This window comes from Bos grunniens, chromosome 1 (assembly GCF_055505025.1).
Source record: "Bos grunniens cultivar Pamir isolate PY7600 chromosome 1, Bosgru_T2T1.0, whole genome shotgun sequence".
NCBI classification, from domain to species: domain Eukaryota; kingdom Metazoa; phylum Chordata; class Mammalia; order Artiodactyla; family Bovidae; genus Bos; species Bos grunniens.
Window position 1 is genome coordinate 88,745,516 of NC_141165.1, and position 17,976 is coordinate 88,763,491.

The 17,976-nt window shown below is 45.3% G+C and overlaps 1 protein-coding gene across 42 annotated transcripts in view; it reads right to left on the reverse strand.

Moving 5' to 3' along the window:
* KALRN (kalirin RhoGEF kinase) overlaps positions 1–17,976 on the reverse strand; it is a 692,908-nt gene that overhangs the window by 538,972 nt on the left and 135,960 nt on the right. The gene's annotated exons all lie outside the window — the stretch shown is intronic.

Consider the following 17,976-nt stretch of genomic DNA (forward strand, 5'->3'; position numbering starts at 1 on the left):
TAACATGAAAATATGATGCCCAGGTTCCAGGCCAGAAAATCTCATTAATTTCTCTGGTGTGGGGCTTTGGTCCAGTTTTTTTTTTTCCTAATGTTTTCTTAGAAGAGTCCATTTGCAGTCAGGATTCAAAACCCCCAGTCTATTTACCCTAATTGGAAATGCATATATTTGGAGTTTTCTCTAATATTCTTCTGCTCCAACATCCCACTGCCCTTCAACAAATGTGTTTAGTTCTTCTCCCTTCGAATATAAATCTTAAGACTTTCCTCCACGTGTAACTCTTTAATAAATCACTTACAATAGAAATCTACCCTCACAATGTACAGTTAATTGGCCCATTACCTTTCTTTCACTCCACCTTGGGGCTCCAGTTAATCCATTTATAATTCATGTATCCATTAACCCCCATGAGCCTTGCTAAAGGTATCTCAGCAACCACTGGGTTTCTCCTGGCTTATGACTCTGCCATTCAGAGTCAATTCTCCCTGCCTCCCTCCCTATCCCTTCTCCTCAGCACCCAAATCTTTAGGGGAACAGAAGCCCGGGAAGACACCCTTCATACCCGCAGGTCTGGGAACATTTGCTAATAAAGTGGAGTCCAAATGGTTGCTAAAGATCATAGCTTCTCATCCCCCACACACTCCCTCTGTCTGGATGGGTGACCAGGGTGCCACAGAAGCCTCTATTCAGATACTAAGTTCAGCAGGTCTGACGTAGAAGGCCTGCTTTCTTCTCACTGTGCTCTCGAGGGTACCACTTAACAGGAGGGTTACTTAGGTACCTCTAAACATAAGACATTGACTTTTTGGTTTTTGGAAATACTTCCCATTCCATCAACCATATCAATATATTTATATCATAAATTTCAAATGCTCAGTATTGTGTTTGATTTTAAAAATTGTTTTTATTTTTTTATTGGAGGATAACTGCTTTACTGTTTATGGGGTTCTCAAGGCAAGAATGCTAAAGTGGTTTGCCATTCCCTTCTTCAGTGAACCACGTTTTGTCAGAAGTCTGCACCATGACCCGTACATCTTGGGTGGCCTACATGGCATAGCTCATAGTTTCATTGAGCTAGGCAAGGTTGTAGTCCAACTCAACATTCAAAAAACAAAGACCATGGCATCTGGTCCCATCACTTCATGGCAAATAGATGGGGAAACAATGGAAACAGTGACAGACTACTTTCTTGGGCTCCAAAATCACTGTGGATGGTGACCGCAGCTATGAAATTAAAAGATGCTTGCTCCTTGGGAGAAAAGCTATGACAAACCTAAACAGTATATTAAAAAGCAGAGACATTACCTTGCCTACAAAGGTCCATATAATCAAAGCTATGGTTTTTCCACAAGTCATGTATTGATGTGAGAGGTGGACTATAAAAAAGGCTAAACACCAAAGAATTTGATGCCTTCGAATTGTGGTGCTGGAGAAGACTCTTGAGAGTTTCTTGGACTGCAAGGAGATCAAACCAGTCAATCCTAAAGGAAATCAATCCTGAATATTCATTGGAAGGACTGATGCTGAAGCTGAAGCTCCAACACTTTGGCCACCTGGTGTGAAGAGCCAACACATTAGAAAAGACCCTGATGCTGGGAAAGACTGAAGGCAGGAGGAGAAGGGAATGACAGAGGATGAGATGGTTGGATGGCATCATTGACTCAATGGACATGAGTCTGAGCAAACTCCAGGTGATGGTGAAGGACAGGGAAGCCTGGTGTGCTGCAGTCCATGGGGTCACAAAGAGTTAGAAATGACTGAGTGACTAAACAACAATTACTTTACAATATTGTGTCAGTTTCTGCCATGCAACAACTCAAATCAACTGTAACTATATGTATGTATGTATATACATACATACATACGTGTGTGCTCCATGTCTGCCCCACTTGCTGTGCTTTTTAGGAGGCTCTCCCGTACCCCTACCAAGGTGAGCTTTGGACAGCACCGCCAAGTCATCAAGATCATTGATATATTAAATCACTAGCCATTTCTGCCAGTATCATTCCCCTCTTCTGCCATACTCCCCTTCCAGAAGAATAACTAGCCCCACACTCTCACCACAGTCACCTCTGTCAAAACTCCCACTGAGTAGGACTCTGATAAACTCAGGCTTGGAGTGCTGATAAGATATGGCCAGGGAAACATCTTATGTCAAAAGAATGAGTCACTTTAATTGTCAAAATGTGCACTGGGTTGAGCTGGAGAGAGAGATTTTCTAAGGGGAAAGCGAGAAGGTTTTTATTCCTAGGATAAAGTAACAAGTTCATTAGCCTCAGCCTCTGCCTAATGAAAATATAAACTGGGGGAAGTAATCAGAGATCTTAGCATTTCATTCAGTAAACAAATGGGCACCTATTTGCAACAGGTTCTGATTGGGCACTGTGTGGATTTAGTAATGGATGAGATATGTCCTTTTCTACCATAAAAAGCAATCACACATGAAGAAGATACTTGGATAAGAATGGTCAATAAACCACAAAAAAATGTTCAATATACTAATCATTGCTGCTGCTGCTGCGGCTAAGTTGCTTCAGTAGTATCCAACTCTGTGTGACCCCATAGACAGCAGCCCACCAGGCACCCCCATCCCTGAGATTTTCCAGGCAAGAATACTGGAATGGGTTGCTGTTTCCTTCTCCAATGCATGAAAGTGAAAAGTGAAAGTGAAGTCGCTCAGTCATGTCCGACTCTTCGCAACCCCATGGACTGCAGCCTACCAGGCTCCTCTGTCCGTGGGATTTTCCAGGCAAGAATACTTTTGAGTACTTTTTTGAGTGGGGTGCCATTGCCTTCTCCCACTAATCATTACGGAAACACAAATCAAAACTACCAAAGAGATACCACCTCACACTCATTAGGATGACTACTATAAAAAACAAAACAAAAACAAAATAATGTTGGCAAGGATATGGAGAAATTGAACACTTGTGCACTGTTGGTGAGAATGTAAAATGGTGTAGCTGCTGTAGTAAATAGTATGGCAATTTTAAAGACAGAATTACCAAATGGTGCAGCAATTCCACTCCTTGGTATATGAAAAAAAAAAAAAAAAACACCTAAAAGCAGGTCTTAATGAGATATTGGTACACCTATGCTCATAACAGCTTTACTGACAGTAGCTAAAATATGGAAGCAACTCAAGTGTCCATTGACAGATAAATGAATAAACAAAATATGGTATGTATATACTAGTATATTGTCTGGCCCTAAAAAGAAAAGAACTTCTGACACATGCTACAACAAGGATGAACCTTGAGGACCTTATGCTAAGTGAAATAAGTCAGCCACAAAGACAGATACGGTACCTTAGACTGGGCAAAATCATGGAGAAAAAGGTAGAATGGTGGTTGCTAGGGGAGGGGACAATGAAGAGTTATCATTGAATGGGTACCTGGATGACACTTTGATTGCAGCCTCATGAGGGGCCATGAGGCAGCAGACCCAGTAAGTTGTGTCTACGCTCCTGACCCACAGAAACTGTAAGATGAAAACTGTGTGTTACTGTAAGCCATTAAGTTTCAGAGTAATTTGTTACACAGAAATAGATAACTAACACACTACCTTCAAGTCCTCTCTCTAGCCCCCAAAATGTGCCAGCCTATGGTTTCGATTTCTGACTAATTAATATCTTCCAATATCCACATCTGGGCTTAAGTTCCTTAGGATAATTTTATATTATATATAATTTTCATCAGATTGATATTTCCTATGGCAGAAGGATGCAGTCACTATAAAGGCATTCCTAGGCTCAGAACAGTCAATGTGGAAACATTCAAACTGAGATTGGTAACAGGATTCTCATTCTTGATCTGCACAAGGTCTCTGTACCCTGTTTCTAAAACACGAGGGCACTCACTCTCCCACCTGACTTGGTTTCCCTTTTCTACTGCCTCCTTTCTTTCTTTCCCACCAAAGAGATGCTGTTCTCCTATATTCCTAAGAGGAATCACTTTCCACTATAAACTGTATTTTCACAGAACATCCTAGGCCTGTCTCTTTTCTTTATTTCCAATTCTCTCCAAACTACCTTAGGAAAAGATCTCCTTCTCCCTCCCTTCTACTTTCTCCTCCCTGCTTTGTTCCATTTTGAGCCAAAAAATAATCCTAGTCATGACTGAAGTGCAAGATCAGTACCAGGAATTTACACCTGTATCAGGAAAAAGGCAGAACCACACATTTTGAAGTAAATGAGAGCTAATAGCCAAAGCTAACAACTCGAAAGCCCTTGGCAGCACCCCAAATCAACATCCGAGCCTCTACAAAAACTTCAACGCCCACCTCCTCATCATCTAACTTAACCTGCTTCTGATCATAAGCAGCTTGGCAGAAAAAAATAAATAGGACTTTCCTTTGCTGAGGTCTTCATTATCCATACAATTAAAACAATGCATTCTCTATTTTTTTTAATTGCAAATGCATGATATGTGGCGAGTTATTTTGTATTTAGCCTGAGAGCTAAATACACATTACACATAAATGTGTTTTTTAGAAAACTATAAGGCTAGTTCTGCCATCTGACCTCTCAATGAATTTTGAGACAGAGCCCACTTGTAAGTTGGGTCAGAGAACCTGCAGAGTGTGAATGGTGTTGTTCACTAAGGAAGTGAGGTGAGAGACAGGCAGATGTATAATTACAGGCAAGGGGGTGGAGTAGAGTTGAGAGGAAGGAGACCAGGGAATGAAGTGAGTTCTGTGGGAAAGAGGACCAGGGGAGGGGAGTGGAAGGAAGATGCTATTCTCTGAGTAACTCACATGTGAGGGACACTTAGTAAACTGAATCCTCACTTCCACCCTGTGAGGCAGGGCATCTTCTTCTGCCACTTTTCAGATGAGGAACCTGGTTCTTAGAACATTTATATGATCTGCTGAAGGTCATGTAGCTCATAAGCGTTGAGGTCAAGATTTCAACTGGGATCTTTCTGAATAGTCAGCAAGGTCCTTCTGGCACTTCTCTGTGCATCCACCCACTCCCTTCTTTATCTGGGCTCCTAACAGCCAATGTGGAAACATCTAAACTTTATCTAGGTGGAAAAAAAGGAGGAGGTGGATTGTCCCACTTTTCTTGATGAAAGTTGGGGCAAGGAAATGCATAAGAGGAAAGTAGCAGATAGAGTTTGTGAACCAGAGAGTTTCCATTTCCTAAATCACGGAAAACTGTTTGGCTTTTAAGGTAGGAGCTGGAGGACTGGTGGGCTGGGTCTTGACTACTCAGAAGGAATGAGAAGAAAAGGCCAGGGGACCCCTTCTCAAAGCCACCACAGTCTCCCTGGGCAGGTGAGAAACAGCAGCCCCAGCAGAACAGGGCCAAGGCAAGGAGAGCAGCCAAGAAGGGCCACAGCAATGAAACCAAGAGCAGCTAATACCAGTTACCCAGGCACAAACTTGGTCTCGTCTTGATCAAAGTATATGCATATGATTATGGTTGGGGGAAAACTGAGGGAGGGGAAGCTACAGCTTAATGAAGAAGATACAGCAATGTATCCTGGGCATTTGTCTCATTAAAATGTTTGCTCTGAAAGAATTATCTTCCTTTTGCTTGCTTGCTTTGTGCTATTTAAACATCACCCTTTTAATAATAAGGTATGCTGTGAATCCAATAAGAGGGATATAGAAACTGTGTCCAGCTTTTATCTCAAGCAAACATTTGGATGCCACTGCTTGGACTTACACTTCCAGGCAGAGCCCAGGTCTTGCCTTGGGAAAGATCCCCCCAGGGGATGCAGATGCAAGTGGTCCAAACCCACTTTAGGAAACTGGCTCAGACCAAGTGGCTATAGAAAAATCCACCTTTGGCAAGGATACACTGATTAGACTGGGACCGCTCTTTAAGATAAAGGGCTTAGGAAACTGAGGGGAAACTGTTGCAGGATAGGAAAAACTGGGCTACTGGCCAGTACTAAAATACAATGACCACCAGCATACTCCACCTGCATTCCTCATTGACACTTCACAACTTCTCACTGACTCCTTATAACCCTCCCATCCCTAATATTGCTCCCAGTTAACTGCCGATCCTGATGTTTTTACTAGACCACAGGCTGAGGTCAAGGTTGCCAGGATACTTACTGTGTTTAAAATGCTGCAGGAAGAGAATAGAGGGGTTTGCCTGAGTCCACACTTGTCCAAGCAACGGCCTTGTCCTGAACACATGGGAGGTGACTGGCTTTCCCCTAGGGAGGCCTCCCCTAGGTCTCCATCTGCACAGGGCAGAGCCCTCAGACTCCTAGGTCCTATGGAAGGCAGGGGGAGAGCAGAGGAAGCCAGTTGGCACACCTGCCCCCATGGTGGTGCCCACCTGGGCATCTGTCCACCTCTAACAGCAGAGACCACCTCTGCCTCTTCTCAGGGAAGGTCAGTGATCTTTACTAAGTGCTCTGAGACCTTGGGATGTGAGGGGCCTCCCTGCCCCAGGAGTCTGACAGGAAATCAATCTGCTGTCTCCTTTGCTTTCTGAATATTATGAATGTCCATCAGGTAGGAGTCTGACTCAGATGATCTCCAAGGTCCCGCCTAACACCAACACTCCATAATTCCTTTTAGCCTTTAGGTCTGAGGATGGCTTTTTGGCTTGAGGCAAGGATAAAACTGACATAAAGTTAGCAAATGCAGTCACCTCCCAAATTGCCTTGAAATCAGAGGAGAGTAGTGGCATGAATAATCCAGAATTAGACCTTCTCTTGCATTGGAAGAAACTGAGACCAGATTGGAGGAACTAGTTAAAGATGAGGTGATATGGCTGACTGTTGAAGTTGGACTGGGGCCAGGACTCCTGACTTCTAGTGCTTGCCCCTCTCCATCGCTCAGGTCTGCTACGTTTGGCTTGAGAGTGTATGCCCTGACTTTTGGAACCAGCAGCTGCTTTCTGCTCATAGGGATATTTGGTTCCAGCTAACATCCCTAAGAGTCAAAATCTTGAGCACATACTGGTCAGATGATGAGGACAGGTGCCATGGCCATGTTTGAGGGGCAGACAGAAGCCATCCCAGGTTTTGCAAGTCATCATAAATGTATCACAATGTGGGTGATTCACATAGAGACTGCTGAGTAATAAAAATGATCACTTCACCAAATACTATTAAGGGGTTCCCTCAGGATGGATTCCCTGGTAACTCCAACCATCCCACTTGATGTTTTTATAGATGATTCTGATATGATCCTAAGTGAAGTCTCTGCTAGGAGGTGGAGAGCAACTGAACATATTTACTATTTCAGGAAGACTGACCCAGGTGACCTACCAAGGAGAAAGGCAGGATGAGACAGGCTGGTCAGGAGGCTTTTGAAGCAGCTAGGCATGAGGTTAAAAATGGGGATGAGAGGGAAAAAATGGAATGCAGGCAAGAGGTTATAAACAGCTACTGGATCTGAAGACTAAGATGAGGCGGCCATTGGAGAAAAGAAATCAAGAAGAAACTCAAGGCTTTAAGTCCTGAAAAAGAAAAACCATGTATGTTGGGAAAAGAGGCTGAATTTCACTTTGGACATCTTGAAAAGGGTATTCACACAGAGTTCATACAGAGCAGAGAGAAAGGAGAACCTGAAATCTAAAAGGTATGTGCATGCACATCCATGGTGATCCAAAGAACAGGCCTGGATGCTCAGCAGGGCACATGCCATGCTGGGCGCTCAGGGCCTCCAGATGTGTGTGTGTGTGTGTGTCTTACATTCCTAACATTCTGTAAGCATCTTGAGGACGGAGAACTCGGCATGTTGTTATTCCACATTCACCACCATACCCAGTACAGGGCACACGAAGCACAGAACTGAGAAGTCTCCTCTGGCAGCACACATGGGGCCCCATCAGTGGTCTCCCCTGCATGTTAGCCTTCATGTCAACAGAAGTCACGCTGGCCCAGGGCCATAGGGGCCTGCCAGCTGCCCCCTTCTCTTAGAGGACAACACAAGGTCCCCACACAGACTGAAAGGCAGAAAAGGAAGCCCCTCTCTGGATTAAACCCTGCTGTTATTTCCTCAGTTCTAAAGATGATGACCAGCTCATAAAACTCGAGTCATTCTCCAAATATCTTTCCTGCCAAGGATTATAACACTGAAATCAAGAAAGGAAAAAGAGCCCTGACCAACGAGGGAAGTCAAGACTCTCCAGGCTCCAGGTCTTGTGGATGAGTTCCCAGCCACAAACCCTTCTACCTGCAGCTGAGGCCACATACACAGGACCCTCCTGGGCCAAAGCCCACCTCCAGTTCCTGACTACATAGCCTTCCTGTCCCTCCCTGGACCCTGGGGCAAAGGTCCACTAGCCACCATTCCACATCTGCCCTGTGATGAGAAGAGCAGGGTTGGGACCTTTTCCCCAAGGCACCTGGTGAGGGCTAAACAGACAAGCTGATAGCTACATGTGGATACATTCCTCAAACAAACTGGTGCATCCAATCTCTACAGATTTACTGTCACTGAGGAACATATTAAAGATAAGGCCTCCCTCTTTCCCTTTTGTCTGAGGCAGAAGCCAGAAAAGATGATTAGGAGTGGAGAATGCCCAAGAAACATAGCGGCCTGCATTTGCCAGAGGTACCATAAAGCTCCACATCATCAGGGGAGATGGGGGCTCTGATGTGGCTCACCCCACACCTTTTGCGTGTGATCGGGGAGCAGAAGCTGAGAGCCCAAGCTCTGCAACAAAGTCCTGAATTCACATCCAAGATTCTGTCTCCAGAGCACACCTCCAGCGTGTCTGCAGGCTGCTTACTGGAAAGCCCTCTTACTGGAAAGCCCTCTTCTGGCTATGCTCTGCCAGCTCAGGCCTGGTCAGTCAGGGCTACTCTAGGGGCTGGGGGTTGGGGGGTTAGGTGGAGCTGGCGGAGACCCAGCACCAAGCCACATGCACAAGGGCCCAAAGGGAGCCCTGCACTTGTGCCCTGCTCCAGAAAGAAAGCCGTGATTTCAGACCTCTGGGCACTGTGCCCAACAGCCTGACATCCTAGGAAGGCAGGCGAGGCCCTGCTGGCTCCAAGAAAGGAGCCTGCCATGGAAGTAACTGGTGGAGGGGCTCCATGCAGACAACCCAAATCTGAGGGGTGATTGGCAGCGATGAATGAGCAAGGAAGCCTTGTGCCTAAAAGGGGCAAAGTTCCCACCTCACTGCTGCAGAAAATCTGCTGGAACATCAGGGATGCCTAGGCAGTGATGAATGGCAGGGCATTCTCTGCTTCACAGTGTCAACAACAAGCTTTATATATATATTTCCCCACAGTTCCTGGAGAATCTTCAGCTCTGCCCAGCTGGGCACTTCGAAGGCTTTGTCCCAGCTTCTCCAGTTGGCCCTGAGATAGGGCCACTGAAAATAACAGCAAACCTTGATTCTTTCCCCAGTTATCACAGGGCCTGGAGGCCAAGGCAAAGACGAAGGAGGTAAAGGAAACTTCAGCACAATGGTTTGTGGACCCTACCTCCTCCTCATCTACCTGCCAAATCTTCAAATCAACCTAAGCACTGCTTCATCCACAAAGCGTAACAGAGGGCTAATGTCTACTCCCAGTTGCGTCTGCCCTTTGCTAACTGCATGCCCTTCCATCCAGTCTGGGACCACCATGTCCACAATCCAAACAGCAGTTCAGTTCCACTCACTCAGTGGTGTCCGACTCTTTGCGACTCCATGGACTGCAGCATGCCAGGCTTCTCTGTCCTTCACCATCTCCCAGAGCTTGCTCGAACTCACGTCCATTGAGTCGGTGATGTCACCCAACCACCTCATCCTCTGTTGTCCCCTTCTCCTGCCTGCAATCTTTCCCAGCACCAAGGTCTTTTCTAATGAGTCTGAACATAGGCCACAACTAAGGCTCTGTCCTCCCACGTTTCTCTTTTCAAATTTCTTTTTTCTCTTTATCAAATTTACTCTAGCTATTATAAAAGCAATACATGTTAATAACCCTGGCAAGTTATTTCCTTAATCTCACGAAGCCAGATTTCTGGGCTGGCATGGCTATGGGGTGGAAGCTGACCGTGGCAGCTCTGACCATTCCTATTATGTCTGCTTTCCAATAAATGCTTTCTCTGAGATCAATGATCAGACCCATCAATTAAAAAACAGTTCAATTAATACAACTTCATGTGACACACAGCTTTTTTGAAATGCGGCTATCGTATCCCAGGAGGTAGATCATTTAAAGTGTGGAATCATCACTTCCTGTAGATAGCACAGGCCCAGCACGCAGGCAATAGTGAGGTACAGTGTTGACAGAGTCAAGAAGAATCACAAAGCTATCACTTACTGTGCACCTACTACATTCTAGGAACTCTGCTAGGCTCTGGGCAAATGTTTTTCTCTTATTCTCAACAAACTTGCAGAACAAATTCAGATCCCCAGATAAGGGAAGCTAGGCTAAAAGACTTACCCAACACCTCAGATCTGGAAGCCCTGGAGTCCAGTCTTCTGCATCCAAATCCACTCTGTTGTCCTAAGCAGAGACCTGATTCCCTGTGGATCATTTCTGGCTGTTCCCTGCAGTACTCAAGTAGAATTTCTTGCCATCGAGAGCAAGAAATTTCTTTCTGGCTTTCTCAGACTTCCTCCTCTAACTTTCTACAAGGGACTGAGAGGAGTTAGGTGGAGCCATTGTGACCTTCCCAGCCCACAGCAATCAAGACAGAATAAAGCAGGAAGATCTGTGGGAACTCAAGACCTTCTGGCCATTATGCCATGGTAAGGTAAAGGAGGATGTGCAGGGGCGGGGGGGCGGTGGAGGGGGAACCAACATGATTCAGGAGCTCTGAATGAGGAACTTGAATTCGTTCTCCCCTTAAAATAGAATCTAATGATTCCTGGAACACCATCACCCTCTGTTGAATGATTTACATCTTATATGAATCACACAAAATAAATACAGTCATATTATGGATGAGGAAAATAAGATTCAGAAAAGTCAACTAATCTACTGAGAGCCACACAGCCAGTCAGTGCAAAGGTGAGCTGGCTAAACCGAGGTCTGTCCAACTCCAAACTCATGCTTTTCCTCCCCGCCAAGCTGCCCTCCTTACTAAGCATCCAAAACATATTTTGGTAGTGCCAGGTTTAGGGAGCAGACGCTTAGGACACCCATCAGAACTTTTCTCATATTATGAACCCCCAGGAAGATGATTTTATTTAGGGACCTTGATGGTAACTGCTCACAGCTATTAAGCCATCTGCCTGAGAATCCAAATTCTAATTTCTGCTACAGGCAGGAATTCCTCAGGGAACATGTAGTTCAAACTTCAGGAAGAGTTAGAAAAACATAGTCCTTCTGTGGTAGATTGTTTACAAAGCTGGTCACATTGAGTCCTCCCATCCACATGTACATGCTCCTCTGCAATGTGACTGTCCCTCTGTCCATCATGAGGTGGCATCTATCTCCTTACCCCTCCCCACCCCAAACCTAGACTAGTCTGAGACTTGGTTGAGCCAGCATGTAGCAGAAGAGACACTGTGTGACTTCTGGGTTTTGACTTCAGGAGGTCTTGCATCTTCTGGTCTCATCTTCTTGAATACTTCTGCCATTACGTAAAGAAACTCAGTCCTATCTTCTGGTGGACGTGAAGCCATCAGATGAACAGAGAAAGACACCCACTGACAGCCAGCACCACTGCCAGAAGTGAAGCCATCTGAGACCATCCAGCCCCAGTCAAACTGTCAAATGACTGCAGCTACGTAACTGACCCCAGCTGACCCCAACCCAGATCGCTGACCAACAGAACTGTGAGCAAATCAGCAGTGTTTTAAGCCACTAAGGTATGGGCATTTTGTTACACAGCAACAGGTAACTGATACAACTTGCTTTTTGCCTCTGGGAACACTTCCCTCACCTACACCTCTCAGCAATACCCACCCACCTATCTAGTGAGGAATCTCTTTTGGTTCTAGGCAACTCCTGCATAGGACTTCTCTCAGAAGTTTCTTGCTGATAATCACTTTCATTCGGCACATTTGATGCAGTGTACCCTACAAGGCCAGCACTGTGCTGGCAGACACAGGATATTCAGGATATTTTCCTCAATCAACTCATGGCATTACAGATGTCAGTAACCCAAGCCCCCAAACAGCACCAACATAGATAGAAATGTGGGCTGCAGAGCTGAGCTACCAGGTCACCAGAGTATGTGCCTGTGGTGGGCAGAAGTGTAAATATATGAACAATATCGAGAAAAGTCATTTGGGGTCCAATTTCCCAGATCACCTTACAGAAGATTACTCCAGTGCACACATCCATGACTTCTGAGAGCATAAAGGAAGTGGGAACTGAGGAAGACCATAAAGTACATGTCAGGCAAGGCACTGACGTGGCTCATGGCCTGAGACTCCACAGGCTCCAAGAAGCCCTGAGACTGGAACCAGAGAGCACATATAGTCTTGACTGCATAAAGAACTGAGCCCAAGGGTTTCACAAGGGCTCATAAAAATGGAAGAGGTTTAGAGACTGCTTTTATTGATGCACAACTCCTCCGTGTGTACTCAAGAGGAAAATGTCTTCTCTCATATATCAAGCTGTTGGTCACAGTCAACAACTCCCTGCTGTCTTCTGAAGAATTCCAAACTTCTAATCTGACATGCGGGGCTCTCCATGAGCTGTTGCTAAAGTCGGTTCTGGGATTTGATTCCCAGAACTAACACTACTCACCAGCTGTGTGGCCCTGGACAGGACACTTCACACTTCTGAGTCTCCGTGTCTTAATCTGAAAAACTGGGATTTTACATGCATAGGTAAAAGGCATGCCATGAAAACTAAAATAACATAACAAAGTGCCCAATATTGTCCCTGGCAATGGGTATTGACTGAGTGTACAGTTCCTTCCCAGAATTCAACATTTTCCATCACAGAGAACAGTTAGTTAGATGCCAGGAAAGAGGTCAGGATTCCTTGGAATAAAGGCTAGAAGCTTGATGTGGTTGGTAAAGGACCAGAGTGATGCACTATGTCTCTGTGTAATTGGTTTTGTTTCTTACTGCTCATCCCAGCTACATCTACACAGCAATCAGGTTTTTTGGCAAGGCTTTGGCAAGGGATCTCTTGAGACAGGCACTCAAATGCTCTTGTTTGCACTTTATCCAAACCAGCTTCCTCTTGCCTTATACCTCGTATCCAACAGTGGGCAATAACCTCTTGTACTCAGAACACTGGTCCCATTTGAGGACTGTTCTCACTCCATATCTGGTTTTATGAGTGGAAAAAAGTGGTTCAGATGGTAAAGAATCTGCCTGCAATGCAGAGACCCAGGTTCAATCCCTGGGTCGAGAAGATCCCCTGGAGAAGGGAACAGCTACCCACTCCACTATTCTTGCCTAGAGAATCTCAAGGACAGAGGAGCCTGGTGGGCTACAGTCCATGGGGCTGCAAAGAGTCAGACACGACTGAGCGACTAACACTTTCAATTTCAATTTCCTTAGTTCCATCTCAGCAAGGCACCACTCCCATATCCAGGCAGACTGAGAGTCCCAGAGAGACTCACCCCCAGCTCTTCCCCTTCTGACAGGAAAGTCAGTCCATTGTTGATCATAACTCCTTCCTGCCTCTCTCACACAATGCACACTGATATTCTATAGTAAAATGGGAAACGGAACTAAGAGAAATAAATCTTCATCAGAGACCAATCAATACCATTGACTGGGGCAGCTTTTCACTGAACATGAGGCGCCAGGGAGCTATGGAGATCCTCCCCTCCTTCTCCTAAAACTAAATGTACCACCCCTCTACCAATCCCTGGGATTTCACTGCAGGGTAGTCATATTGCCCACAAGTATTAACCTCTGCCCAACTAGAGCCTAAGGCTGAGCAAAAGCTACATCTACTAAAATGTCAACCATTGGCTCAGGACAAAAGAGAAATAGGTTCCTTCACACCTGTGAGCCTTTGTCCTGTGGAAGGGCCTCCCTTCCACAGGAAGGGAGTAACCCACACACACCTCTACCCTGTCATTCAGACAGCCCATAAAGCACACACATTTAGTGAAATGGAGTGGTTCCCAGTCCAAGCATCAATTCCCACGCTCCACCAATCCCATCCAAATCACAGCACTGACCCCTCATAAGAGAATAGAAATAATTTAAGTGACTCAATGTGCCAAGCCTTCTGGTCAGTCCTTTATACAAGTCATTATCATTCATTTCTACTACATCCCTCTAAGTAAAGCATTATTATTTCCATTTTACATATGAGTAAACTGAAGCTAATAGAGCCTAAAAACATAGTCCATGCATGAGTGCAAGTCACTTCAGTCGTGTCCAACTCTTGTGACCTTATGGACTATAGCCTGCCAGGCTCCTCTGTCCATGGGATTCTCCAGGCAAGACTACTGGAATGGGTTGCCATGTCCTCCTCCAAGGGCTCTTCTTGACTCAGGGATCAAACACACATCTCTTATCTCCTGCACTGGCAGGTGGGTTATTTACCACTAGTGGGAAGCCCACCTGGGACTATCTACGTAGTCCATATAGGATTAGAACCAAGGCCCATGTAGCTATAAGTCCATGACTTTCCAACCAGGAGTCCACTTGTAGAGTTTCACTCTCTTGGTATGTATTCTGAAAACATCTGCCTATGTCTGACTGTCTACATGGAACAGAGTGTGTGCTTCAGTCACTGGTTTTCGATAGCTTCCAATACAGTGTCATATTTGAAGGTAGGATTGACAATGGTGACAGATGGGGTTGTCTTCCAAGTCATTCCCAGAGTCCTCCCTGTCAGAGGCCCAGAGACCTAACTCAAACCAGAGGGCATGTAAATGTAGTTGCCAACAGTCATCAAAAATGACATATTTCTTCCAATACTTAGCATACTATGTTGTCATGGCAGGAATTTAGACCATGATGAAAAGACATGAAAAGAAGGAGAGAGATGTGCGGAGAGGGTAGACAGAGTCAGTCACCTTTTCCATGAGCTCACTCTGCACCCGGGGAAGAGGGTGGCACCTCGAAGCCTCTTCCCAGGGAGCTCCCTCTAGTTTTCAAACCTAGCTGAGCCCCTGACCAGGCACAACTTAGGACTCACCACCACTCCAGGAGCTCCCTCAAAGTTGAGGCAAACAACTCTCTCTGCAGAAGCCAGCTCTCCTTGCTCTCCCCTGAACCTCCCCCCATCCTCTCTAACCCAGGTTCCCAGAGCTTAGACCAGGTAGAGAGCCAGTTGCCAATGGCAACCAAACCAGACTGCTTCAATTCCAACTCCACTTTGATTGGTCTGAAGGGATGGAAGTCAAGGAGGGGCCAGGACCTAGTTGCCTTGTGTCTAATGCATTCACTTAACAATCATCATGCCTTGCACTCATGCAACTCTTCAACTTTTCTAAGGGCTTTCCAGTATCATCTCATCATCTCTTAATCTTGCTGCAATCCTTGAGGTGAATAACAATATCCTCAGGCAGACAGGCACTCCTTGCAGTTGCTTTGTCCCTCCCCACCAGGCTTAGCACCTTTGGAGACTAAAAAAAGACTTTCAGCAGAGGAAGAGCAGGAATCTGATCCTCTCAGTACAAAGCCACAGATTCATTCAGCCTTGAGGTGGATGGAGTCTTAGCAGCTCTTCAACTAAACATGTCTCATCCCTAGCAGGGGTGCCCTCCTAATCAGCACCCTCCAATAGAACTTCTTGTGATGCTGGAAATACACATATCTGTTCTGCACTACTGTCCACGGGGGCCACATGGGACTATTGATCACTTCAAATGTAGCAATTTGATGGAGAAGCTGAATTTTTCATTTTATTGTAATTGTAAATAATTTTAATAGCCACATGTGCTAGTGGCTACTGTATAAGACAATAGTGTCCCAATCAGACCTCACTGCGATGGTAACTTACTGCCTCCATTTACTGCTGTCCCACAGAACAAAAGGTGTCACGGAATTCGACACTGAGGATACTCAACGTATGTGCCAAAAGAATCACTTGGTGCAAAGGTCAGCTGGATCACTTTTGCCTACAGTTTGGATGTTGAGTGCTTCAATTACAAAATGCTCACAAATGCCTGCAGACTGAGAAGGCTGGAAACAGAAGGCACGGAAGGGCATTGAGCCCAACCCCTTCAGAAAACAGACTAGCTACCCTTTTCTCCTCAGATCACACCTGACAGATTCATGTTCCCTAGGAAATTCTTTGTTGGTCCAACTTTCTCCCAAAGTTGCTGACCACCTTCCCAATGATTCTCTACCTGCAGGTATCCCAGGGCGAGAGCCAAGCTAGGGAGAAGTTACATCTGTCACCTTGCTTCGCCTCCTCAAAAATTCCACAAGGGCCCACAGGTCAGCAGTATCCCTCAGGAAGACAGCTGTGGGCGTGCTGGGCCCAGGCTGCTAGTACAAGGTCCTCAGGTTCTCTCTAGTTCCTGCCCATCTCCATCTTCACTCATCAGTCACCTATTCGGAAATCTCCAAATTTAAATGTTCAGAAAACCATATTTTCCTCTCAGATTAGCTCAGAGCAGTGGTCACAGTTTAAATTTGGGGCTTCTAGGCAAAATTGCTTCCCAGAGGAACCTCATTCCCTTTGTTACTTTCTGAATGGATCTCTAGAGAGAGGGAGTGCCCACTGGTGTACACCCTAGAAATGAAGATTTTGAAGTTGTGGAGAGATGGAATCTAATTTTCTTGTAAGAAGAAAAATATCTGTGGGGAGCCAGATCAAGATGGCAGAATACATCAAAAATACATCTCCATGTGAAATAATTCTCACAAAATATCTGCTGGCAGAAAATCTCATACAACCAAAACTACAAGACAAATATTTACTTTTCCTGTTTTTTAAACTAGAAATTAAGAAGAATGAATATGTAGGACTGTCTAGTGTTTATTAGTATTATTTAGAGATTTCCAGTCACACTGTTGTACCTACAACTCTTCACCCATCCACCATGTATTGAACATGGTTCATACTCTTTCCAGTCACTATGCTGGCCATAGCATTATCTTATAGAGGAAACAAAGAATACCCAGCCACTCAATATTTATTGAGCCCCTACTAGACAGAGTTCTTATCTTCACAGAACTTATATTCCAGTAATGGAAGGCTTTCAATACTCTGTGTACAAAATAAAAATATCATTTCTGATAGTGTAAGTCCTAAAAGAACATAAAGCAGTAGGACTGGGGAGTGATGGGTAGAGTGGGGGATGTGCAGTTTTAGTTCTAGTGGTCAGGAAAGACCACTTTAAGGAGGTGACATGAGCTAAGGCCTGATCCTTGGGAAGGAAGCAAATGAGGAGGCAAGGGAAGATGCCCCATGGAGCGGGAAGAACATGCGCAAAGGCCCTGAGAGGAGAACAAGCTTGGCAGGTTTTAGGAATAGCAGACTGGCTGCAGTGAAGTGAACATGTGGGAAGTAGGAGAAGAGGTCTGAGAAAGAGGCAGGCTCACATTATGGAGCTTCTGACAGGCCTCAGTGAGAGGAAGGCACTGGGGGCAGGGGGTTTAGGCATGAGAGAGACAGGATCAGATTTATGAATACTGGAGTGGGTTGCCATTTCCTTTCTTCAGGGGATCTTCCCGACCCAGGGATTAAACCCACATCTCCTGCATTGCAGGCAGATTCTTTACCATCTGAGCCATCAAGGAAGCCCCGTGAGTAAAATACATTATTATAAAATATAGGACAGGAAGAGTACTGTAAATCATGCCATTACAAAGTATTATAGGAACTATGCTAATAAAGAAACCTACACTGCAGGGAAGAAGCAAAAAAACCACTAGGCTTCTCAGGATGCTGGCATTCCAGGCCATAACGACAGCTGCCAAGGTGTGGAAGTGTGAGACAACACATGTAGACATGATGGCACATTGGAGGGACATAGGTAGTCAGCATGGAGGGCAAGTGGGTGCATGCACGGGAGGTCTTATATACCAGCCTCAGGAATTGAATTGATTTTGCATGTCACTGGTTCTTAAATTGGCTCTTAAAAATACTGGTACCCAGCCCCACACTGGACTGATTCCATCAGAACTTCTGAGGTGGGAAGACAGGCACCAGTACATTTAAAAGCTCTCTAGGTAATGCTAGT